The sequence below is a fragment of the Oryctolagus cuniculus genome, chromosome 2 (genome assembly GCF_051225735.1).
Source record: "Oryctolagus cuniculus isolate XC-2025 breed Fujian yellow rabbit chromosome 2, ASM5122573v1, whole genome shotgun sequence".
In the NCBI taxonomy this organism is placed as follows: domain Eukaryota; kingdom Metazoa; phylum Chordata; class Mammalia; order Lagomorpha; family Leporidae; genus Oryctolagus; species Oryctolagus cuniculus.
In genome coordinates this window covers 113,685,465-113,711,515 of record NC_142868.1, presented here as the reverse complement: position 1 = coordinate 113,711,515, position 26,051 = coordinate 113,685,465, and the positions used below count along the sequence as shown (strand labels likewise).

Here is a 26,051-nt window from a genome sequence, read left to right as displayed (position 1 = left end):
GCTTTGGAGCCATTGCTAAATAAATAAGAGTTCCTTGAACACAAGTGCTGCAACACGCCTCAGTTTGTCTGACATCTGAGATGGCTATGAACTAACAGGCAGGTAGCACACGCAACATGATACCGGACAAAGGGACGTTTCGTGTCCCAGGCAAGAGGAAGCAGAATATTGTGAGATTTCACCATGCTATTCAGAATGACATGCCATTTAAAGTTTATGAATTGTTTGCTGCTGGAATTTTCAAGTTAGTATTATTTCCAAATCATGGTGGACTGCAGGCAGCTGAAATGGCAGAAGGGAACAGTGAGTGAGAGGAGCACTGTACCAACTGCTCATCTATGAGTAGCTTCCTGGGTCACATAGAGGAGAAATGCAACGCTCAGGCTCAGTTACTCCAAAGTCTAGCCAGCTACCACCTGCCCTTCTGCTCTCCCCTTCCACCCCTGCACTTCCACTCTCCCCTTCCACCCCTGCCCTTCCACTCTCCCCTTCCACCCCTGCCCTTCCGCTCTCCCCTTCCACCGCCTGCACTTCTCTGCTCTGCTTCTTGCCCTTTTATTTTCTTGTCACTCAGGGATGGGGCCACATCCTACTTCCCCAGCACTGAGAGGCCTTCCGTTTTGAGCTTGGGTTTCTGAGCCTTTTAAATACTCCACGTGATAGGATTAGGAATCTACAGCTTCACCTGTCTCATCTCCCTAAACAAATGTCTAACCACCCAAGGGACAGACTGCAGAGTGAGTTTTTATTCCTAGCATAGGCATAAAATGCTGACTGCCTTTATAGTAAAGACTCACTTTTCTCCTAAAACGAAAGAACAGATGGCTCAATGATATAGGCATCAAATATTCCATTTCATTATCAGTCTGACTTTTTCTCTATCCTTTATACACCGACTTGTAGGAGGCCAAGAGGCACACGGGCCAGTTTGCCTTTTCACATCTACTGAACAGCAAGACTGACCGTGATCCCCAAGAATGCACAGTCTGCTGATGGGTGTATTTTGTACAGCACCCTTCTCCCTCTACACAGCTGCCTGTTTATTCTGATATCACTACATTAGCCTGGCTTAGATTTAAGGTACCCGTTCACCAGTGTAGCTCCCTGCTATTAAAGGAGAGAAGAAACAAAAATCGAATTTTAGCCTGAAGTCTAATGTTAGAGTTCAAAATGTGCAGCTATGAAGATCTGCAAAGTATATTTAGTTTGCTAACAGAAAACGCTTAATTCTTTAGAGTGCGATGTCCGTCTTGCCAGTGTGGACTTTAGTAGTGTGCGTGACTAAAGAGCAAATTAAAAATGAGTGATGCTGAGAAAGGCGAGATTTCTGCTCAGAAATGTGTCCAGTGCCACACTGTGAGAAAGGGGGGCAAGCCCAGGTCTGGGCAGAATCTCCATGGCCTGTTTGGGTGGAAGACAGGTCAGGCTGTTGGATTCTCTTACACAGATGGCAACAGGAACAAAGCCATCACCTGGGAGGGGGACATTCTGATAGAGTATTTGGAGAATCTCAAGAAATACATCCCTGGAACCAAATTTATTTTCATTGGAATTAAGAAAAGGAATGAAAGGGCAGACTTGATGGCTTATCTCAAAGAGGACTACTAATGAGTAATAGCTGGCACTGCCTTATTTATTACAAAAGAGGAACGTCTTGTGGCTTTATGTACACCATAACTTAATGCTCATATTCCAGAATCCAGATCACGAATGGCTGACAGGACTGACAGTCCTGAGTTAACTAAGATCGCCTGTGTGATTAAATAAATACAGCTGTGTTCATTGACATTTTGGTAGTAATTCCAGTTCAGCAACAGAGTCAGTATTCTAAGGCTATGTATGACTAGACTCAACTAGTCATGTTTAACTTTTTGCACAAATGGGGAATGCCATCTCAAAACCTGTTGGGAGACTGGATTTATATTTAAACACTGGGAAAATCTCTTCATTGTCTCAGAACCTTACTTGTGTTCTGACTGGTGTTCTTCTAAAGGCAACAACTGACAGGTAGAAATGTCTGGTCTTAACTACAACGACCTAATAAGAACTTCCTGTATGCAAACTGCTGCCTTTTACTTACTGAAAGGTGTTTTAGTGTGGTTTATGTATATCGAGTAAAGAATATTTAACACTTCTCACATTTTATAGATGATCTTTAAGGCCAGGTGCTTTGAAACTCAGCATGACCAGGCAGAGTGACACGTTAAGCTTCATTGTTGAATTCTTCCCTACCTTAGACTAAGTTATAATTCAGGATGGCCTATAAGAAGCCATTTGGAAACACATAAAATTGGGAACTACTCTATATTTTGGTTTAGTAACGGTGTTTTTGCCAACTCATTACAAGGACTAAGGTTGCAGAGATACAGCATCGGCACAAAATTTCTAAATTATGTGATCACAAGACTTAGCAGAATTAAAAACAAAATTACAGATCATAAAAAAGCTTAATTTATATTAAACTCAAAAGTTCGTAAACAATATTTTCATTTCCTTGCTAACATCAGTGAATAGAAATAAACTTTCCTGGGCTTTCTCCCTTGCTGATGGTCTCCCCACCACCATGCACATTGCCCTCGCTCAACGGCTTCCAGAGATTTCCGGTTGGGGTCCTCAATATGCTCTCTCACAAGGCACCATCAGGAAAGGCTGTGGTGTTTGTCAGTTGTCCATATGGTCTTCTACTACCCCCAATTGTTTTTCACTTTTCCTTCGTGTTACCCCAACTTAAGTTGCTTCTCTAGTCTTCCTTATCACAGCTTCGCTGTGGAGGTGACACTGCTAGGCCCCTGAGCCCTAGGCCCTCCATTCTCCATTAATAAATGAGCAATTTGTTTGGTGCTTTGAGTTCTCTTTTCGTATTTGAGCACTATTAGATTATAATTTGTACAATCCCTATGAGATTATAAACTCCAGGGGAAGGGGTCATATCTTACACTGTGTTGTGACTCCTAAAAATCCCAACACAGTGGATAAAATAATACAAAGTCATTTACTATCTCCAATGTTCTCTTTCCTTGTTTATGAAGTAATGGTGATCATAAATTGTAAATACAAGTTGAGTCACTCTCATCTGTAAAACTTGGAATTAGAGAAGTGTTTTGGGATTTTAAAAAAAATGTGAAAAATCTATATCCATTATGAGGTATCTTGGGAATGGGGTCCAAGTCCAAACACAAAATTTATTTATGTTCATGTACACACAGCCGAAGGTGACGTCATGTAGTATTTTCAGTGCACCTGCGTTTTGACTGTGAACCATCGCATGAGCTCAGGTATGGAATTTTCCACTTGTGGCATCACGTCAATAGCTGAGAAAGTTTTACAGCATTTTGGGTTTCCGATTTTTTGGATTCAGGCTGCTCAACCTGCGCTTGTCCTGTCAAGTACACCTGGCTGTGGCCAGGATCCAGAGAGATTAGGCGGCTTCCTTCTCTGTCAGCCTCCAAGAGGTGCTGGAAACGAGTGTCCACCTCGGCAGGGCTGGCCGATGACCACAGTTAACACCACAGTTCCTGTGCTCAGATTCTCACTCTTCTAAGTAAGACACGGAACTATGTCCACCACTTGACAATAAATGTGAGAAATGCCGAAGCTGGCATTTATGTGTGGCAGTGGCTGCGTCAGATGAGGCTGGGATTTCGTTTTCGGTTTTCTTAGCGGAAGGATCACTCAGCTTTTTAGTTCTTTCACACACATTATCTGTGTTATGACACTCTTCAGGTAAGTGCTGTGGCCACCAACAGAACACGGTCATTTTCATCACACCGTGTGTCTCCTAGGTGATGGCGGCTAACAGGAGCCACGTGTCCAGGGAAGGGGATGACAGACACTCTGCAGGCCTGGCCCTGGGCGGCTGAGCACCAGCCCTGGACTAGGAGAGAAACACACTCCTTCCCCAGTGGGACCGAGGAGCGCCTCCAGACTGCCCTGGCCTTGGGTGGCAACTACCTGACACTCTTCTTTAAGCACAGATTCTACGGTCAGGCTGGACTCAGAACAGGGAAATCACAGGCTAAACCTCAAGTTGGCTTCTAAATTAACAAAAATTCAAGAACATCCCTATTCTACCAGCCTGCAGAACAAACTATATTTTGAAAATTAATAATGAACATGATGCATTAATACCCAATAATAATCATTTTGGTGGAAACACTACTTATGGAAAGCTTTTGGAAAAATAGTGGCTTTTGGTGGGGGGAGAGAAGTCTCCCTCCCTCCCTCCCTCCCTCCCTCCCTCCCTTCCTCTCTCCTTTTCTATTCTTCATAGTAGAGCTTTGGCTGCTAAAAAAACAAGAAACCAAAAGTACAACTGATCCCAACACAGAAAGAAATAAGCAAATAAATAATAAGATCCTATAAAAACAGGGCTAACAAATACCGTAATGAGATCTCCTTTCTTTAAGCTGAAAATTCAGGAATATGCCCAATTTGAACCAAAACTGGCCTGAGAAAGGGATGTGCAGCAGCTGTGCAGCTGTCCCCAGGATGCTGGGGGATTGGTCCAGGACATGCAGCAGGTGCCGTAATCGAAGTGCCCCCCCCCCCCGAATGGTGCAGCATTTGCATACAACCTACACGCATCCTCCTACACAGTTTAAATCATGCCCGAGTCACTGGCGATACCTAATACAATGTAAATGCCAGGTGAAAGGAGTTGTCACACTGGATTGCTTATGGGACAACGATGAGACAAACCATCCATACATGTTCAATACAGACATGGTTTCTTTCAGTTTCATTTTTTTTTTTTTTTTGATCTACAGTTGGATGTGGAACTCACAGACAGGGAGACTCAATTGTCTAGGTGTTATCTGGCCTCTTCCATACTCCCAGGATGGCAGTGTCTCAGATGGGTCACCTGCCAAACTAGCTCATTGCGATGCCAGGGCTTCTGTACTTAACACCATCCCTTGCCCTCAGTGAGGTTAATCATCAGGAGATGAAGGGTGATGATCAAGGGGATCACTGGCTAGAGAAGAATTTTCAATTCAGGTTTTGCAGACTGACAAAAACAAAGGCAGGCCTGCACATAGAATCCCAGAGGGCATCCTCCAGGCATCACAGGGGCTCCAGAGTCCAACAATTCCCAGTTATGCAAGGCTGGGACCACACAGCATCTGGCCTTTCATGACTTCCCTAACATCACACACAAAAAAATACTTACTGCAAGGAAATCGATCCACCCCATCGGGGACACCCCAGCTGAACTTCAGCTATCTCTGCAAACTCAGTGCTCTCCACACTGAGCAAAGCCCAGACACAACCTTCACCTTTACCTTTTTCATGCTAGAGCCCTTATTTTCTAGAGATTTCTTGTTTGGGGTGAAATTCTGTTGCTTTCTCAGCTTTATTTTAGGGAGCGAGTGACTTGTCTTGTTTTGCTGTCCCTGTGTTAAGCATTGTCCCTGCTGCACCTATGTACTTGAAAACTTTTAGAATAAAAGGCATTCATTTCTAAAATTTATTTTTAGATTCATCTGGCTTTCCATGTTCACTTTATTATGGTGCTTAAAACATAATATGGTTACTAGTATTTATTTTGGGGGTTGTTTTTAGAATGGAACCTTGTGTTAAAATGTTAAAAGCAGTAAAATGTACACTGGGTCTCAGACATTAAGGAAGGTGGTAACAGTGCTACGGTGTGCACAGCTGCAGGGACCGAGTGGCTGTTGTTTAACCCAGATGACGACTTTGCCACCCAAGTCCTGCTGTAACACACAGACAGGCACCTGCTGGTGTCTGCCACTTTGAGAAATCCTGTGTTTCTGAGAAGGAGTAATGGTCTAATTTTAATTTTTTTAGAAGATTTCCTTGTTTGGAAGGCAGAGCAAAAAGAGAGAGAAAGAGAGAGACAGAGATCTCCCATCTGCTGCTCCACTCCCCCAAAATTTCCAAAGCTAGTTTGGGGCCAGGCTAAAGCCAGAAGCCAGGAACTCCATCCTGGTCTCCCATATGAGTGGCAGGATCCCACGTACTGTGGCCCTGCTCTGCTGCCTTCCCAGGCATGTATTAGGTGGGAGCTGGATTGACAGGAGAGCAACTGGAACTCCAATTGGCACTCTGATATGGGATGCCAGCATCACAAGCAGCCGCTTAGCCTGCCGCAGCACAATGCCAACCCCCAATTTTAAGTTTTAAAACACAACTTCAAATTAAAGCGTTAAATTTCAAGATGGGGCTGGTATTGTGGCACAGTGAGTTAAGCTGCTACCCGCAATGTCACTATCCCATATGGGTGCCGGTTCAAGTCGCAGCTGCTCCACTTCGGATTCAGCTCCCAGCTAATGTGCCTGGGAAAAGCAGTGGAAGATGGCCCAAGTGTCTGGGCCTCTGCTACCCATGTGGGACACCTGGATGAAGCTCCTGGCTTTGGCCTGGCCCTGTCCTGGCTGCTGAGGCCATCTGGGGTGTGAACCAGAAGATGGAAGAGTGAGCTCAATCTCACTATCTCCCTCTTTCTCTGCCCCCTCGCTTCAAATAAATAAAGCATTTTTCTTTTTGACAGGCAGAGTGGACAGTGAGAGAGAGAGACAGAGAGAAAGGTCTTCTTTTGCCGTTGGTTCACCCTCCAATGACCGGCTAGCGCACCGCGCTGATCCGATGGCAGGAGCCAGGTACTTATCCTGGTCTCCCATGGGGTGCAGGGCCCAAGGACTTGGGCCATCCTCCACTGCACTCCCTGGCCACAGCAGAGAGCTGGCCTGGAAGAGGGGCAACTGGGACAGAATCCGGCGCCCCGACCGGGACTAGAACCCGGTGTGCCGGCGCCGCAAGGCGGAGGATTAGCCTAGTGAGCCGCGGCGCCGGCTCGCAAATTTTTTTAGAAAAGTATTTCAAGGTAAGTGAAAGGAATTTTAAAATCCTGAATCTGGGGCTGGTGCTTCCCAGTGTAATTTCTGGGAATAAATCAGGTTACGTCTAGGTTTATAAGAAGTGAACTATGGTCGGCGCCGCGGCTCAACAGGTTAATCCTCCACCTAGCGGCGCCGGAACACCGGGTTCTAGTCCCGGTCGGGGTGCCGGATTCTGTCCCGGTTGCCCCTCTTTCAGGCCAGCTCTCTGCTGTGGCCAGGGAGTGCAGTGGAGGATGGTTCAAGTACTTGGGCCCTGCACCCCATGGGAGACCAGGATAAGTACCTGGCTCCTGCCATCGGATCAGCGCGGTGCGCTGGCCGCAGCGCACCGGCCATGGCGGTCATTGGAGGGTGAACCAACGGCAAAGGAAGACCTTTCTCTCTGTCTCTCTCTCTCACTGTCCACTCTGCCTGTCAAAAAAAAAAAAAAATGAACTAAATTTCTGAACAGCTCTTTAGAAAGGTCATGTTATTAATTGTCATTTTATTTCAGACTCACATGGTACCTCTTAGTGGTGGCAATAAACATCTGGAAATTAGCCCTTCTAATAGCCATGGAGATTACAATTAATCTTTGAATCGTCTGTGGTTTGCCATTATCAAGCTGTCCTTTCAGATGCATCAAAAGGGAAAGTCGGTGCTTTTTAGGACAGACAGAAGACTGCGGCAGCTAGAAGAGGTGGTAATTACATATTTGGCCATGTTTTCCATGTAACCTATTCCCGAACCCTTTTCATAATCCAGAAACGTGCATTCGACAAAAACCCTGTGTCAGATACAGAGCGGAACAGAACAAGCGTGGAGCTGGCTGTGTGACACTAACCACGCCACAGACCTGCAGGATGACCTTGAGCAAGCTTACTTTCCAATCAGTGAGTATCCTCCTCTGTAAATTGTGTTAATAATCCTTGCAGGATTACCTAAATGATTACTCATGAATATGCATGGTACCTAAGGTGATATCTGCCACATAGTAGGCAGTCAATAAAAAGTAATTATTGCTATATTATTAGCACTATAATCAGTGTTGGTGGCTATTGGCTTGGGCCTTGTGCAGAGAGGTCATGAATGCAGAAGACATTTATGAGTTTGTTTTTTTAATCTATTTCAGTCTGTTAATTATTTAATATTTAACTGGTTAATTATTCATAGTCAAATAGAAGGCATAAGAGAAGTGTGCTTATTAAGCAACAATTTGCTTCCCTTACTCCCTTGGCCACTGAAGCCCCGTGTGCACACAGATAAGGGACAATGTTCAGCTCAGGGCCTGGGATTTTCCTTAAAGGCGACAGTCGCTGGCAAGCAGGATCCATGTTCTTTCTCAAAGCACGTTTTGGGGTTCTAAAGTTCAGAGGCTCTGCATTTACACCTGTGGACCATCACTGGCGGCAGCGGTTAGGGTGGTCCAGCTAGTGCCCCTGCACCCGGATGACTGAAGGTGGTGGTGAGCAGGTGGGAGACACGCACAGAGAAGGTGAATGCAGGGCGAGAGGTGTCGTCCAGGCAGGCAGCAGGGAAGGCAAGCAGCCCAGGCAAGAATCTGGGGCCAGCGTAATCTGGGGGGACCTCTGGTCTACCAGAGGGAGGGTTAGGCGGACCCTGCTGAAGGCATACCTTACCTCCGTTCCCTTTCTTATGTTTCCCAGCATAGTTCATTTTCAATGCACAGACTTTTGTCTACAGCAGTCCTCCCCTTGTCCACAGGGGATTCATCCTAAAACCCTACCACGTGCCTGAAACCAAAAATGGTACTCAACTCCTCCTAGGCTATGCTTCCCCCTCTACATTTATATACACACTGTGCTTTTTCCATCTTAACTTCAGCACATAGCACACACCATGGCTGCACGTGACCAACGAGCACACGTATTTCTTTTTCCTTCTTCACAATTTCACACACAGATTAGTTTTCACAGTAGATCTTAGCAAACTCATATGACTCCTTCCCTTTCCAAAGTCAAGAACTTTCACTTTTTCACTTAAAGAACGCACTTCATGGCTTCTCCTTGACATAACCAAACCGCCAGCACCACTTCTCTTGTGTTCTGGGGCCATTATTAAGTCATGGCTTGAACACAAGCACTGTGACACTGAAGTAAATCAAGAATCTGGCCGGGGACCAGCAGTTCAGCAGCACATACGGTGTGGGGACACTAGACAGAGGGATGCCTCACATCTGCAGGACCCAGAGATGGTGGGGGATGTATCAGGCTACTTGGAACACACACAATTCAAAACTCAGGAATTTCTTATTTCTGGAATTTTCCATGTAATATTTTTGACCAGGACTGACTGTGGGAACAGAGACGCAGTTCCCTGTCCCGAGAGGAAGTGTGCACACCTGTGGAATAGGCGAAGACTTAGTAGAGCCTTCCTGTTAAGTTCCCGTGGTGCACCCAGGCATCCGTTCATCTGAACACTCACTTTGTGCCCAGTGCTACACTAGGTCTTGAGACACAACACAGAAAACAACAGACACAGCCCCACCAGGTTAGACAAGCAGCAAACGGTGAACAGATAAATGTTCAGCACTACAGGTCTATATCCCTCACAGTTGTTGTACAGGTCTAAGGGGTATAATTTGTGTTTTGGCGCAAAAAAAAAAGTAGGAAATAGAGTATGCATGCAGGGTCAGATATCAGGAGGCCTGGCTTGCAGACAAGATGCGTGGGTTGAAGCTACTGGGTAGACTGTGTTTCTAACAAGCTTTCTAACAATTTCTATCAGTAAGTGTTCTACAAGTGCTTCATGCAATGCACTACGTCAGTTTGGAGGATACAGCAGGAAGCTGCATTCTGGTGAAGTGAGACACAGCAGACATGGTGCAAGACTGTGTAGCGCCCAGCATAATGACGTAGACCACAATGGGCATTGCACCTGTGCATCAGAAGCCAGCACTGCAGGGCAGCAGGTCAGGTTGCCACCTGCAATGCTGGCATCCCACAGGGGAGTGCCTTCGAGTCCCAGATGCCCCTCTCCAGATCCAGCTCCCTGCTCATGTGCCCAGGAAGGCAGCAGATGATGGTCCAAGCACCGGGGTCCTTGCCGCCCACATGGGAGACCCAGATGCAGCTGCTGGATCCTTGCTTCAGCCTGGTCCAGCTCTGGTTGTTACAGTCATTTGGGGAGTGAACCAGAACATGGAAGATGTGTGTGTGTGTGTGTGTGTGTGTCCCTCTGTTTAAGTAACTGTGCCTTTCAAACACATAAATACATCTTAAAAAACAAACACAAAAACAAAAACAAAAAAAAACAGAACCCAAACCCTGTGTATCAGTACAATGGCCATCTCTTCAGATGGTGAATTGTGTTCCCTCAAATGTATTTGCAGTCCCAAGCAGATGGAAGGTCTTGGGACTCTCAAGCTTGCAGGGCCTGCTTTCCTAGACTTCAGCAGAGCCACGTGGGAGACCCTTACCCTCTATTTTGCCTCTGTGCTTGAACCCATGGCTTTGTCTCCAACATTCCTGAAGCAGTGGAGTCCTCTACTTTATATGGGATCCCTGTCGGGTTGGCGATCCATGGTTTCATTTTAATTTTTAATTTAATTAAGACAGTATCTTCATAGTATTTTTTGCTTACATAAATAATATATGCTTATTAAAAAGTTAAACATTGCAAAAAATACAAAATGCAGGGGAGTGAAAACCTCCCAAGATTCTGACACCTACAGATGAGGCCCACAGTGAACAGCATTAGACACCGAGTATTTATGCAACTTTTTACACACATACCAACGGGGGATTATGCATTTATTTTTAATGGGATCATACTGTTTGGTGACATAGTCTTTTTCACTGAACATCTTTCCCAACACAACATGTAAGCATATCTTCTTTCTAAAGGTCGCCACAGACCATCTCACGGTCTGGAAGTGCCAAGTTTATTTAATCAAGAGATGTAGGGTGGAGATGTTGCCATTTGTTAACCACTACAAACCACATGTCAGTGAAAATCTACATACATTTATCTCTTCATAGTTTTTCTGTAGGTTTAATTCCTTGAATAATTTTCTAGGTCAAGTGGCATAAGTATTTAACGTTTTAATATATTGTCCAATTGCTCCCACCAAATGGCCTACAACTCACATCTCTTCTAAGAGTATATGAGAACCCTATTTCTAAACACCTTTAACAACACTCTTTTTAAAAATAAGTTTTTAGGGGCAGGTATTTGGTAAAGTGATTAGGATGTTACTGTTTGGAATGTCTGCATCTCACATCAGAGTGCCTGGGTTCAAGTCCCAGCTCCACTGCTGGTTCCAGTTTCCTGCTAACACACACCCTGTGATTGAGGCAGCCGGTGACGGCTCCAGCACTTGGATCCCTGCCCTGATGTGAAAGATCTGGACTGAGTTCTCAGTTCCTGCACCTGCACCAGCCACTGAGGGCTTTATGAAAATGAGCCAGCAGATGGGAGATCCGTCCATGTGATTCTCCACCTTCCTGCTTTCAAATTAAAAAAAACGAATACAAATTTTAAAATACTTTTTCCATCATCACCAACCTTATCATAAAAATGATCTATTGCTTTAATCAAATCACTATTAGGACAACATAGTTATTAGACTATTCACCTGTTATTCATAAAAAGTTTATTCATATAATTTACTCATTCTGATGTCAGAGTTTGCTTTCTCCAGGCTGTTGTTTAAACAGTGCTTTGTGGGCTGGCACCGCGGCTCAATAGCCTAATCCTCCGCCTGCGGCGCCGGCACACCAGGTTCTAATCCCGGTCAGGGCACCAGATCCTGTCCCAGTTGCCCCTCTTCCAGGCCAGCTCTCTGCTATGGCCTGGGAGTGCAGTGGAGGATGGCCCAAGTCCTTGGGCCCCTGCACCCCATGGGAGACCAGGAGAAGCACCTGGCTCCTGGCTTCGGATCAGCGTGATGCACCGGCTGCAGCGCGCTGGCCGCGGCAGCCATTGGAGGGTGAACCAATGGCAAAAGGAAGACCTTTCTCTCTCTCTCTCTCTCACTGTCCACTCTGCCTGTCAAAAAAATTTAAAAAAAGAAAAAAAAAGTGCTTTGCATATCAGAAAATTAGTCATTTGTCTCACTTGCTGGCTGTCACATAAATATATTTTCTGTATCAGGGATATGTGGACGGAAATCCCGATATAAAGATGGATAAGAAAACTGGCCAGAAAATGGAACTGTTCTGAAGAAAACATGAGTACTACATTTTAACCAATATAATCATGAAAGCATACGGCGTTATTGCCTACGAGCAAAATTCTCTAAATTTAAGCCAAAGAAACCTGATGTCTAAAAATGTCTATTGTTAGGAAAGCCTCAATATGAATAGGCCAGGACAGTAGTGATGTTTCACATGAACCTGTAGACACGTGTGTGAGACAGGGAGTGTGTCTGTGTGTAACTGTTCCCCATAGACTCAGCCCAGTGTTAGCACCCACTGAGATAAAGAAGCCGGAGATGTGATTCGTGCACATGGAATATTCACAGAAGGGGGAATAAAAGCAGATCAAACAACAGAAGCCTATCGAGTGATACACACACACCCTACAGTATATGGGAGAAGCTTACTGGGTTGATGAAATGTTTTAAAACCTTATTAAAGTGATGGCTGCACTTCTTATCATTCGGTTGCACACTTGAAATGGGTTAGTCTTCTGATGCATAAACTATATTTCTATAAATTATAAAAGGAGAGACACATGGTGCTGAATTATATCCTGCACACTCTGAGCAGTGCCGTGAGCTGAGAAGAGAAAGACCCCTTGGACTCAGGGCAAGAAGTGAGCAGAGAAGGTGCGGCAGGTTTCTGAGGGAGGCTCAGCGACCACAAAACAGGACCCTTAGGATCATGGGGATGAGGAGCCTGGCATGCATGGGTAAGGGTGGTGCTGGGATGGGCGCAGAGGGCTCTGGTAATTGTCTCAGGAAGACGCAGATGATTAAAACCTTCCTCTGACCAACCTGAAGTGATGTAGTTAAGCCCACTACCATTTTCACTTCGGAGTTAAGCATGCTGTAATTCTCCAACTGCTTCCCCAGCCCAGGGAAATGAAGGCCCTCGTCTTTAATTCTAGTAGCATCAACAGTTGCGTGGAGGAACAGGGGGCATTTACAGCTAAGGGGAAAGCCAGCAATCCTGACGCCAGGGCAAGGATTTGGCACAGGAGTTAGGTGGTGTCTTGGGGATGCCCACATCGCACTTTAGAGTCCCTAGGTTTGAGTGTCAGCTCCGCTCTCTGACTCCAGTTTCCTGCTAATGCCCACCCTGGGAGGCAGCAGATGGCACAGGTAGTAGCATCCCTACCACCCAGGTGAGAGACATAGATTGAATTCCAGTCTCCCAGTTTTGGCCTGGGCCAGCTGCATCGCTTATGGAAAATTGAGGAGTGTATCAGTGGATGGGAGTTCCTTCTGCCCCTCAAAAAATTACAATTGATCAAAACAGCATTCCAAAAAGATCCTGATGCAAGACTAACCTCCCCCAGATACCTCTGCCCTCATACCACCTGCTACCCTAAGTCTTCACAGCCTTAGAAGGTCCCGGGTCAGCTGTGAGACCAGTCCAGGTTCTCAGCTTTGCATGCCTCCCAATGCTTCCCACAGGAGCCTGGGTTCAGGCTTGGCTGGTTCCCCCCTCGGGCTCCTAGGAAGGAAGCTCCCTGCATGCCACTCACAGGCTTTGCTTGGGCAGGTGCCCAACTGTCTCCACTTCCCTAACCACATCCTACCCCTTCCGTCAGCGCTTGGTCTCAAAACACCCACACCGTTCAGGAAGCTCTGTCCCCTGCCTCCTTTCCTGAGTCTTCCCTTTCTCTGAGCGCCTGGGGCAGGACCAGTTTGCAGCTCTCGATGCCCTGGCTGCGAGCACAGGGAAGCCTTCCTAGGGCAGAGATGCCCTCTGGTTTGTTCACCTCACAGAGCCCATGTGTCCTCCCTGACCCGCCTGGAGGCTCAGCTTGCATGGGATGAATCAAGCAGCCCCCAGGAACATTTACAAAAAAACACAAAGAACCTGGGAAAATTAGCTCCAGCACTGGCAGTTCAAATGGGCAGCATCCATGTCCAAATGGCCTGGCCCCTGCAGGTCTCACTGTACAGTGAAGCCACGTCTCAGTGTCTAGCTCAGCAAGGCACCTGCTAAAGTATTACAGAATGAACAAATGGGTACTTAACATGGGAGGCAGGGTAAGGCAATGGGACTGACGCGTGAAGCACCTGTTACGGCAGCCATGCATTAATTTTATGTCATTGAAAAGCAGTCACAGAGGCGGATGAATCTGCTTTGGGAACTGTGCTACCTTGCAGAGCTTTGAATTCCCAGGGATGGGATGGTGAGGTGGGAATCTCAGTGTCGGGGTATGTGATTTTAGAGAGAGCACAAAGTCACTCAAAGCCTTAACTGGCCTGCTCTGGATCCAGCCCCAGGTTAGGAAGCCAGTTAAAAAAAAATCTTTCTCTTTAGAAAATGAATCTGACCACCTGTGCATTGTAGGAACTCAGTCAATCCACGTTATCTGCAGTTGTGGCGGAACAACAGTTTGGTTCTTTGCAAATATAAACTTCAAAATAAATGTCATATTTTAATCTAATCGTCTACACTAGATCAATAAAACCGTGCCAGAGTAGGAGATGTGAGACAGTGCACGTTCACCTCTCAGTAGAAGGGAAAGCATGTGGAATGTTTAAAATGCAGTCCACGGAGGGGTTTCAAATAACAGGGAAAACATGCAATGTGTTGGATGGTTCTGGAGTTCCTTACAATGCTGTCCCTTTGGGTCCTCACAAAGAACCAGCAGTAGCGTCAGGATTACTTAGGGAAAAATCTCAAGAAATTAAAGGTTAAAAAAAAAGAAGCTGAGGGTCAGTCTGTTTACCTAGTACAGACAGATGGTTGTGTTTATGTAGTTACAGGAGTAATGCAGACAGACTTCCCAAGTTCCATACGAGGCCCATTTGCCAAGAAAACGCTTCAGGTTGGCAGAAGGTAGAAACCGAGTATTGGGTAAATATTTAGCAACACTGCAGAATTTTTAACACTAATATCTCATTTGCAGTGGAATATGCTTTACGACCGGAAATCTCTTTCCTCATTCTGTTGTGTAAGTGATGATAAAATTAACACATAGTCACCTGTCAAGGATGGGTGGCTACTGCTCCTGCAATTCAGACAAGCCAACTCCCTAATTACAATGGAAATGGACCGGCAGGAGGAAGCGAGCTTCCCTACCACTCCAGCGGTGGCTCCAGGCTCTCTGAGGCATCTGACAAAGCCCTGCCCCAGACCGAACGTGGCACCAAGGTCACCAGCTATGCAAGTTGATGGACAGCTGGTGAGGTGCAGGTCAGTGAGCTGAGCACATGGAGCAGTGGACTATCACAGGCTCTAAGGAGCATCCAGGACAGGTGGAGAGACAGGAATCCAGAAGCACATGTAGGCAGAAGCAGGACAGTCCCTCAGCCACGTGTGGCCAATTCTGGACGCGGGGGAGCTGCAGTGTCCAGTCCACGTGAAGGAGAAAGGGTGCGCACGTTTCTTCTGGACTTCCTGCATGCGAGGCTCTCTGCTGCTCTGACACGGGTCCTCCTACGTACCTGCTTTCTTGCCAGGAACATTCTGGGAGGTGCCAACAGGGCTTTCTGCACAGAGCAAACCTTCCACACCCCTCAAAGTATTGTCTGGTCCTACCTGCTCCGGGCCCATCACACCCAAGTCTTCTCCCTGCGGACTCTGCACCTACTGATACCAGACAGTATCCCAAAGGGTGGATGTTCAGAGCCCTGGGTCCTTAGGCTGTAGGTGTCCTTAGGCTCATGCTGCAGCGTCCTGGGTGCTGGGGCACCAGGAGTGGTCTTGGAACTGTTCTCCAAAGAGGAAGGTACTGCACCAGATCCAGGTGGCCTTGCTTTGCCATGGTTGGTTAAGCACAAAGTTCCTCAGTCCTAACTCTCTTAAAAAACCTTGACATAGATGGCGAGCTCTCCACCGCCCACATCTGGCAGGTTTTCCACTCATTACCTTTGCTTTCTACGTCCAGGAAAACACCCCTTTAGAGCTGGTCTCAGCCACACAACCTTTCTGCAGGCCCTGTCTCCGGGCACACAGTGGAGTCAGTTGTCTTGCACCAGCGTGGGTGGCCCCACAGAGCTGATGCACCTGCAGGCTGAGTCCTGCCTAGGTTGCCCCGGGAGCATAGGCTCAGTTTGTATGGCATTACTGAAGCAGCCCCCAGGAGTGCCACAAAACAATTAAAAACAAAGATCCTGGGAAAATTAGTTTCAGCTCTGCCACTTCAAAGAGGCAGTGTGTATGTGTCCACATGGCCTCGTAGGGCTGACCACATAGAAGAGAGGGTTCAGTTGGTTTGGTCCAGACCTGAGCACCAGGCGGCAGAGGCAGCAAAGCCAGAAGAACCACTGCATTGAGCATGCGCTACTGGGCCTGCCTGGGGCTCCCTCTCTGGGAGCAGAGTTCTTGTTCTCCCTCTGCTCCTCTCCATACCCTGAGCTCTCGCTCCTACAGGTCTGTGCTGTCCTGAGCACCTCACGTAGTCTCTGACCCAGAGAATCTGGACCCATATATGTTCAAAGAATGAGGAATGTTTCAGTGTTCAAGGCGAGTGCCCCCGAGAGGCAGTGACTGGGTGAAAGGGGAGGAAATCATGGGGACCGACAGCCCGTGTGGGACAACACTCCAACAGGATTCCACCCAACTCCCAGCAGTGACCAGCCGCACGGCATCCAGCAGCCTGTCTCCCCATATGCCCACCCCACCTTCACTTCTACATGAAAATCAATGTGATCTATGAGTATGTCTGCCTGTCCATCCATCTGCCCACCTACCTATCCACTGATATCATTTTTGTGACAGCATCTCTGTGTTCTACAGATGTGTGCCTACACATACACAAACACAGCAAAAGGGAGCTTAGAAAAGCCACTTCCTGCCGGCACCGCTCACCGGGTTCTAGTCCTGGTCAGGGTGCCGGATTCTGTCCCGGTTGCCCCTCTTCCAGGCCAGCTCTCTGCTGTGGCCCAAGAGTGCAGTGGAGGATGGCCCAAGTCCTTGGGCCCTGCACCCCATGGGAGACCAGGAGAAGCACCTGGCTCCTGGCTTCGGATCAGTGCGGTGCGCCGGCCGCAGCGGCCATTGGAGGGTGAACCAACAGCAAAGGAAGACCTTTCTCTCTGTCTCTCTCTCTCACTATCCACTCTGCCTGTCAAAAAAAAAAAAAAAAGAAACAAAAAGAAAGAAAAAGAAAAGCCACTTCCACATGCTAAGGTTTCAACATAATTTATGAACACAGGCAGACATTCAAATCTCAGCATAAGTTAATGGTATTAAGAGGATTATCGGGAACTTAATCCAATTACGGTGTTTAGGAAGTGGACCTAGTGGGAGGCCACTGGGCTTGAGCCCTGGGAAGGCAATTCTCTGTTGAGAGGTGTTCTAAAAGCCTGAGTTGGCTCTGCCTCTCTCTGATGCTGGGTTTGCCCTGTGATGCATCCTCCACATGCACTTTGCCATTGCCGTCTACTACTCTCATTAGAGGCCAAAGCAATGGGGCCACACAATCTTCAACTTGAACTTCCAAAACTGTTAGCTAAGAAAACCTCTTTCCTTTATAAGCAGTTTATCTCAAGTGTTTTGTTGTAGTGATGAAAAGCTAACAAATGTACCATCTAAGTATTTTCCTATTCAGACGTCTCCTTATAAGGCTATCTTTCTGATGTGTGACTTTTATGGATATGTAGTTTTAGAATTTGTTGGCTTCTGCCTGAAGCTAAGAGACAAACCATTCATAAAAAACAGTGCCAAATTACGAAACTCAACTAAGCTGAAGCAGGGGTGGATGTTGTGGTGTAGCGGGGTAAGCTACACCAGCATCTCATGCGAGTGCTGGTTCAAGTCCTGGATGCTCCACTTCTGATCCAGCTCCCTGCTAATGCACATGACAAAGTAGCAGAAGATGGTCCAAGTGCTTGGGCCCTTGCTACCCACGTGGGAGACCCAGATGGAATTCCAGGCTCCTGGCTTCCGCCTGGTCCAGCCCCAACCTTTGTAGCCACTGGGTAGAGACTGAACTAGTGGGTGGCAGGTCTGTGTCTCACTCAGCTCCTCCCTCTATGTAACCCTGTCTTTAAAATAAATAAATAACTCTTTAATAAATAAGTAGATAAATTGAAGCAGCGAGTGTGGAGCTCTTAGAACAAAAGTGTGAGGGGACACGGTGAGCATATCCATGATTGGCAGCTGATGATATGTGCTTTAATGTGATTTTCTGTATTTTTGCTTAATTTCACAATAAAAAAAAATTTTTTAAAGAATTTGTTTGCTAAGAAATGACTGAAAGTTACATGAATTTCAATAGCATCTCTAAATTAACAGCCACATTAAAAATTCACGGAGAAAAAGATATTAAAAAAAGCTCATAAGCTCCCCTTAGGGGTCATCATGAATTTAGTGATGAGAGAGGCACCAGGAACAAGTCTCACTGGACTCTCACTGAGGAAGCGGTGAAATGAATTAGGAACTCCAGCAGGTGGTTAACTGCACATGGCCAGCTGTGGTGATATTAAGACTCTTAGGTCACTTTCAATCCTAATTTCTAGGTATAGAAAGACATGTTGATTCGTGAGTCCCAGAACTTGACATTAACACAGGATTTGGGGAAAGAAAAGCATGGTAATGAAGTTATAAGGCTGAATTTACCACACATGGTTGGGGCAAACAGGCACCTAGCCTGGCCCAGGACTGCACTTTGTTTGCTAGGTAAAAGCTGTTTTTGTAGTATGTCTAAATGGTCCATCTGCACAGACGGAGGAAAAAAGCAGGCAAGAACATATGTCTGAGCTTGGAGTGTATGAATGTGTATTTGAGTGACTACCAGGGTACTTAAGAGGCTGCTGCTGTGGCGCAGAGCATTAAGCTGCTGCCTGCAGTGCTGGCATCCCATATGAGTGTGAGTTCAAATCCCAGCTGCTCCACTTCCGATCCAGCTCCCTGCTAATGCACTTGGGAAAGCAGCTGAGGGCAGCCCAGGTCCTTGGGCTCCTGCAGCCACGTGGCTGCAGGCTTTGGCCTGGCTCCTGGCTTTGGTCTTGTGCAACCCTTTCCATTTTTGGCCATTTGGGGAGTGACTCAGTAGATGAAAGACCTCTCTCTCATTGTCTCTCCCTCTCTCCCTCTATCTTGGCCTTTCAAGTAAATAACATCTTTAAAAAGAAAAAAATATTTTAAAAAGTTCATGAAAAATGTAATTGAAAAATAAAGCTTATTTTTGGTGTAAAGTAATTCCAAAATCCATGCATAGCTTCTCACAACACATATTTTCCATATGATTTTTAAGAGCCCTCGGTATGCGTGGATTTCAAATTTTTTTTGTACCAAAATAAACCTGTCTTAATTTCGTTCTTCACCACTTTTTTGAAATACCCTTTTGTCTGTTCAGAAGAGGCCAGTCCTGGAGAGCCTGGCTACATTGCAGTAAAGATGACACATGACAGTTTTATTTTTCTGGCACTAAGAAAGCCTGAAATCTCTACTGGGTTGTTTTTACTAGAAATTACAAAATAACTTTTTAAAAGCTAAGATAAAACTCATACAACACAAAATTAACTTAAAATATTTAAAAATGCACAACACAATGGTTTTGGTGCTTTCACAGAGTGGTATAAACGTTGCCACTGTCTAATTCCAGAACACTTCCACAATTCCCCAGAATTCCTGTCCCTCCCAGTTCTGGTCTCTCCCCACCCCTTGGCAGCAATTATCCACTTTCTGTCTCCATGGATCCATCTATTCTGAATACTTCATAGAAATGGATTCATAAAACATGCCGCCTTTCTTTTATTGTTGATTTTGATGTTTCTCACTCTAAATTTAGGTTTCTGATACATTTTGACTTAATTTTCACATATGGTGTGAGGTAGGGGTTTCATTTCCTTCTTTTGCATGTCGATACCTAACTGGCCCACCACCAAATGTTGAAAAGACTACGATTCCCCTATTAAACAAACAGCATCTTTGTCAAAGAAATCAACTGACCACAGAATCATGAGTTTATTTCTGGCTTCTCAACTCTATTCCATTGATCTATATTACTATCCTTAGGAAAATGCCACTGGCAAAGTTACAGAGACAGAGACAGACACACACAGAGAGAGAGAGAGAGAGAGAGAGAGAGAAAATATGAATGAGAATCTTCCATCTGCTGAGTCACTCCTCGAAAACCTGAGCTGGGCCAGGCCAAAGCCAGGAGCTTCCTCCTGGTCTCCCACATGGGTGCAGGGCCCCAGACACTTTACCTATGCTGCTTTCCCAGGTGCATCAGCAGGGAGCTGGCTCTGAATGGAGCAGCCAGGACTTGAACCTGTACCCATGTGGGGTGCTGGTGTCGCAGGCGGCGGCTTTATCCACCACACAATGCTAGCCCCTCTAGAACTTATTTTTAACTGTTAAGATGACCGTCTGGACTTTGTCACTTATTTTATAGTTATGGCACATCAAATTAATTTCAACACACAAGGGGGAATTCGAAAAGTTCATGGAAAATGCACATTATGCATAAATTGTGTGGATTTCAAAATATTTTGCAGCCCCAAATTTGTTTTTAATTCTACTTCCCATGAACTTTCTGAAGTCCCTTTGTATGAAAATCAATTTTGAATTCTTGTATAAATTCCTTAAACCTCTCATGAAATAACAAAGATGATCAGTATGTGAAAAATGTGATATTTTCCAGGGAATTTTCATAAGCAGAAAGCCCTGGGAAAGTGGCCACACAGTTAATTTGACTGATCTTCATTTTACAAGTGAAAAACCTGCTCAGGGATACAACACGGGGATATGCTGCAGCGAGGACCAAGGTTCAGGTCTTCGCAGTATTTCCAGGCAATACTCCCAGTCACACAGTCACAGAACCTTTCTTTTAATGATACGGAAAAGAGGCCTCTGCTCAATGCTGCTTTAGACGTGAGCTCATCCTCACCTGCTCTATTGTAAATTATACTTTCCCAGGAATTTTATGTTCCCTCACCTGGCCTTATTTTTTCTCTTAGCACTATCACCACCTATCCTTTAAAAATTCGTATTTATGTTAGTTGTATCTTGTTTCCCTCCACTAAGAGTTAAACTTCACCAGCACAGAGAACTCTTAATCTGTTGTGTTAGGATTGCCGCTGTGGTGCAGCAGGTAAAGCCACTGCCTGCAGTGCTGGCATCTCACATGGGCACAGGTTTGAGTCCTGGCTGCTCCACTTCTTTTTTGTTTGTTTTGACAAACAGAGTGGACAGTGAGAGAGAGAGGGACAGAGAGAAAGGTCTTCCTTTTACCGTTGGTTCACCCTCCAATGGCTGCTGAGGCCGGCGCACTGCGCTGATCCGAAGCCAGGAGCCAGGTGCTTCCTCCTGGCCTCCCATGCAGGTGCAGGGCCCAAGTACTTGGGCCATCCTCCACTGCATTCCCAGGCCACAGCAGAGAGCTGGCCTGGAAGAGGGGCAACCGGGACAGAATCCGGCGCCCCGGCCGGGACTTGAACCCGGTGTGCCAGCGCTGCAGGCAGAGGATTAGCCTGTTGAGCCATGGTGCCAGCCCTGGCTGCTCCACTTCTGATCCAGCTCTCTGCTATGGCCTGGGAAAGCAGTAGAAGATGGCCCAAGTGCTTGAGCCCCTGCACCTGTGTGGAAAGACTTAGCGGAGGCTCCTGGCTTTGGATCGGCACAGCTCTGGCCATTGTGGCCAACTGGGGAGTTAATCAACAGGTGAAAGACCTCTCTCTCTCTCCCTCCCTCCCTCCCTCCCTCTCTCTCGCTCCCGATCTCGCTCTCCTTCTCTCCCTATGCAACTATTTCAAATAAATAAACAAATCTTTTAAAAAAAAACTGTTATGTTGCTATAGTCTCAGAAAAGCAGAGAGCAATCAGTGGCTGCCTGCCTTCTGTCCCTGTGTTTTAGAATCAAGTGGGTTTTAAGATTTATTTATTTATTTGAAAGGCAGAGTGATAGGAGGAGAGAGAGAGAGAGAGAGGGAAAGAGTTTTCACCTGCTAGTTTACTTCCTAAATGGTTATAAGGCTAGAGCTGGGCCAGGTCAAAGCCAGAAGCCTGGAGCTCCATCCAGGTCTCCCACATGGGTGCAGGGACCCAAGCACTTGGGTCATCTTCCACTGCCTTCTCAGGAGCATTAGCAGGGAGCTGGATAGGAAGTGGAGTAGCCAACTCAAACTTCCACTCTGACATGGGATGCTGGTGTTGCAGGCAGTTGCTAATGGGCTGTTGCCACAATTGCAGCCCCCAGAATACAGTTTTATTGATACACAGCTTTACCCATTCATTCATGACACTTATCTATAGTTGCTTCGGAGCTACAAAGGCATGATCAAGTAGTCAGGACAGAAACCGCACGGTTTCACAAATCCCAAACCATTTTCCATCCTGCCCTTGACGGAAAAGGCACAATGATAGCTTATATATAACAAAGGCACTGAGCATATTTGTTCAAGGAATGAATGGATCAAACGGAAGAAAAAAAAAAGAAGCAGGACTAAGGGCATTTGCATTTGTTACTGAATTAACCAAGTATAACAAAATACTAATAGAGTAATTTGAACTTAATGTGAGTCTAAATATGGAGAAAATGTTACAATCCTATTTTCTGAACCTGGGAATGTAATATCATTAGCTTAAAGTGATGTTGAAGTTCATGCAGAATGTCACCCTCTGGGTGACACACACACACATCCCAATAACTACTGCTTCAGACACCTGAAAGTGTGTCTTCTTTTTTTCTTTAACCTATTCAGGCCAGTGTTTTGACTTCCATTTTTGACATTTCCCCCTTGGGCATGAAGACCATCTTTGCTGGGTCTCAGGTCTTCACACTCGTGTGCTTGGAAGGCTTAATGTAGACGTTACCCAAACGTCTGAAAATGCGAGTGAACATGATAAAGAAACAGCATTCCCTTTCCTACAAGGTTTTGTTTTAAAGGCACTACTTCCACCAGTGTGCAAGAGACTGCAACGAACAGAACCCAAAAAGGAAGAGGTCAGACTTAGAATTTTAGACGTTGGTACAAGGTCCCCGCTGAGCACTTAAGGGACACGCTGGCTGCCAGACGAGGAGCCTCCAATGGCCCTGCAAAGACCTTGTGTGGCAAAGCATTTGAAACAGCTCCTGACACTCTGCAAAGCCTTGATCTGCAGTGCTGGATCTCAAGAGAGCCAGCTTGAAAGCATGAACTCAACTCTTCCTAGGCTCCACGTTCAGGAAGACACCCAAGGCCTGTCGGGAAGTTTGAGCATTTCAGCTGGTAATTAGGTTTGTGGATGGATGCCTCCTCGCCAACAACTGCACACACAGAGAATTCAGAGACAGGATTCTGAAGGCACCAGCAGTGTTCCAGGCCCCACCACCGCACTCAGAATGTTTCAAATGAATGGCACTCGCATAGCCAGACGCAGAAAAGACCCAGACTCCCCATGTGTATGCAGAAGCTCTGTCTCTCAGGCTTGGGTATTTCTTGGGAAAATCACTTTAAATGTCCTGCAACACTGTCTTGCCTTGCTGTTTTAGAAAAGTGCCTGGAGTTTTCAAGGTTTCATGGGGGAACAAAGGCAGAGAATGGCCCTGGAGCCTAAGCTGTTTCTCTCTTCTCTTGGCATCTCTTTTGCAGAGGATAGCAGCGGATTGAGTCCACGACCCACAGAAGAAAAACAGGTAGTGGGCAGAGTTAAATTAGAAAACTTCACTATTTACTCAGCTTCAAAACAGCAATAAAGCTTTTGCTCTACTCCAGAGTTTGAGGATTGCCATGGACTGCTCACTCCTCCTTCTCAATTCCCGTTTAATTCCCTCCTCCAAACGCAGGGGTGTGGAGATCCCTGCTACCCTAGACCCTAGTTGCGGAGACTCTGAGAGGCTGTGGCACACTACCCCGCTGTGAAGCTGCCCGTCCTGCTGTGCTTGTGTGTGGGCAGGGTCACCGTCCAGGCAGACAACGCCAGAGCGGGCGGTACAGATGCAAATTCTGCAGTTGTAGTTCCAACAGCTGCCTCGCAGAGGGAGGAACTCAGCCTACGTCACCCTGGGTCATGGAGGCCTGTGTTCAGGCTCCCCAGCCCTGCTGACCAAAGAATCCGTGTGGGAGCAGAAGCTTCCACGACACAGAGGTCTCTCGAACTTCACGACGTCCTGAGGACTGGGTCAGATGCGGTCATGGGCTAAGTATGGTCCCCCCACACACCCACCCACAGCCAAGCGTCACCATCGTTCCAATCATCTTAGCAAAACCCTGTAGCTGTCTTTCCAGAACCCAGGCCTCCTGTGTGACGGGAGGGCTGTGCCTTGCAGGAAAGGGAAGAGCGACCACGTGACAGGATGTGGCGGAAGGGGCAGGTGATTCAAGGGGGTCTCCCATGTCTGACTGGGACTGGAAACCAGCACTCCTTTTGAGTGCCTACTATGTGCTAAGCATAGATACTGGACTTCCTCAAGCAGAGTATTGCAAGGATCTTTGAAAGCTGCCTTAACAAAACCCTTCTTTTTAGGTACATGCAGCATTCCTTAAAATAGATGGTTTGGGGGCATTACTGGATTCCTGGGCAGGAGTTCGCCTGTTTTGGTCACCCTATCCTGTCAAACCCTTGCAGGCTCCAGACCTGACCGTGTGTGGGTGGTCTCATGAAGAAGGTGTGGCACAGCACAGAAGAGAGAGGGCAGGCACTGAGCCTGAGCATTGCAATCCTACAGGGACCAGGAACACACTTGGAGCAAAGGGGAGCTTGGCAGTGAGTGGCAAATGGGCTTGCAAACAAGACAGCATGCACAGGGCCGGTGCTGTGGCTCAGTGGGTTAACGCCCTAGCCTGAAGTGCCGGCATCCCAGATGGGCGCTGGTTCTAGTCCCGGCTGCTCCTCTTCCGATCCAGCTCTCTGCTGTGGCCTGGGAAAGCAGTGGAAGATGGCCCAAGTCCTTGGGCTCCTGCCCCCAATGTGGGAGACCCAGAAAACCTCCTGGCTCCTGGCTCCGGATTGGTGCAGCTCTGGCCATTGCAGCCATCTTGGGAGGGAACCAGCAGATGGAAGACCTCTCTCTCTCTCTCTCTCTCTACCTCTGTCTGTAACTCTGTCTTTCAAATAAATAAAATAAATCTTAAAAAACAAGACTGCATGCACTCCTGAGCTGCATCAGTACCTATCACAGATGAGGCTAACACTAGCAGAGCACCGATCTTGGGCAAGGTTAAGAGTCTCTGTGTTCCAACTTTAAAATCCTACACTACCAGCATCGGGGCAGGGGTCCAGTTTTCTGTGGCATTGCCAACACAAGGGCAATTTTCTCCTGCTGAATAATGAGCACTTCCATGCTCTAAGCCACAGGATCGGAAGAAAGACCATACCAAACCTAAATGCACTGCTCTAAAATTCTGCCCTGACCCTTTAAATTACAGGTAGCTTCAGTTACAAGAGTTTAAAAATTAACAACCTGGTAAGGAGGCTGAATGAGACCTCTTTTTGCAACTTTGTCGCTGCCACTTTCTTTCGTGGTTCCTCATTCCATAACTCCGCACTGATCCTTGAGGGAATCCTAACTGTAGCTTCTTAGGCCGTTTGCATACTGCTTGGTGCTTTTGCACAGTGGCCAGGTATTATCTGCTATTGTCACTCACATCCCTGCCCGTGTCCTGCAGCCACGGAAGGACGCGGAAGCAGAAGAAACAGGAGACAAGGGAGCTGTAGTTACTGCAGGTCAGCCCTAATCCGCTTGTCTGTTCTATTCAAACCCCTGCAAGTTCTGACCTACGTGGACCTCTATGATGGAGGGCGAGTTACAAAGAGAACCCAGAATTACAGTGTCGGAGTCTATGAGACGAGAAATTATTTATCGCCACCTTAGTGCCACAAGCACACATTAAGCAGCCACATCTGAATGTAAAATAATAGCACAGAGGTGCCCTTTATGAGGCCAGTCGCGGTTCAAAAATTATATTCAAATCTCCTAAAATTATCGGTAAAGGTTACAACTGCTGAAGATGGAAAGATTAGCTCCGAAGGAATAAAACTTTTACTCCCTCCCCATTCCTTTTTTCTTTTTACAACAGGATCTCATGAGAAATTCTACAAGGACAATAAAGGAGGGGAGCATTTTTATGTCCCTCCCTGTGTTGGGGAAGTACTTAAAGTTCTGAGGAGTAGTGGAGATGGATGGCTTTTCTGCTTT

General features: G+C 46.6%; 1 protein-coding gene and 1 pseudogene across 6 annotated transcripts in view; one reads left to right on the top strand and one right to left on the bottom strand.

The window, feature by feature from the left end:
• AFF3 (ALF transcription elongation factor 3) overlaps window positions 1–26,051 on the bottom strand; it is a 598,401-nt gene that overhangs the window by 218,546 nt on the left and 353,804 nt on the right. The gene's annotated exons all lie outside the window — the stretch shown is intronic.
• LOC149128004 (cytochrome c pseudogene) lies at window positions 1,300–1,608 on the top strand (annotated as a pseudogene).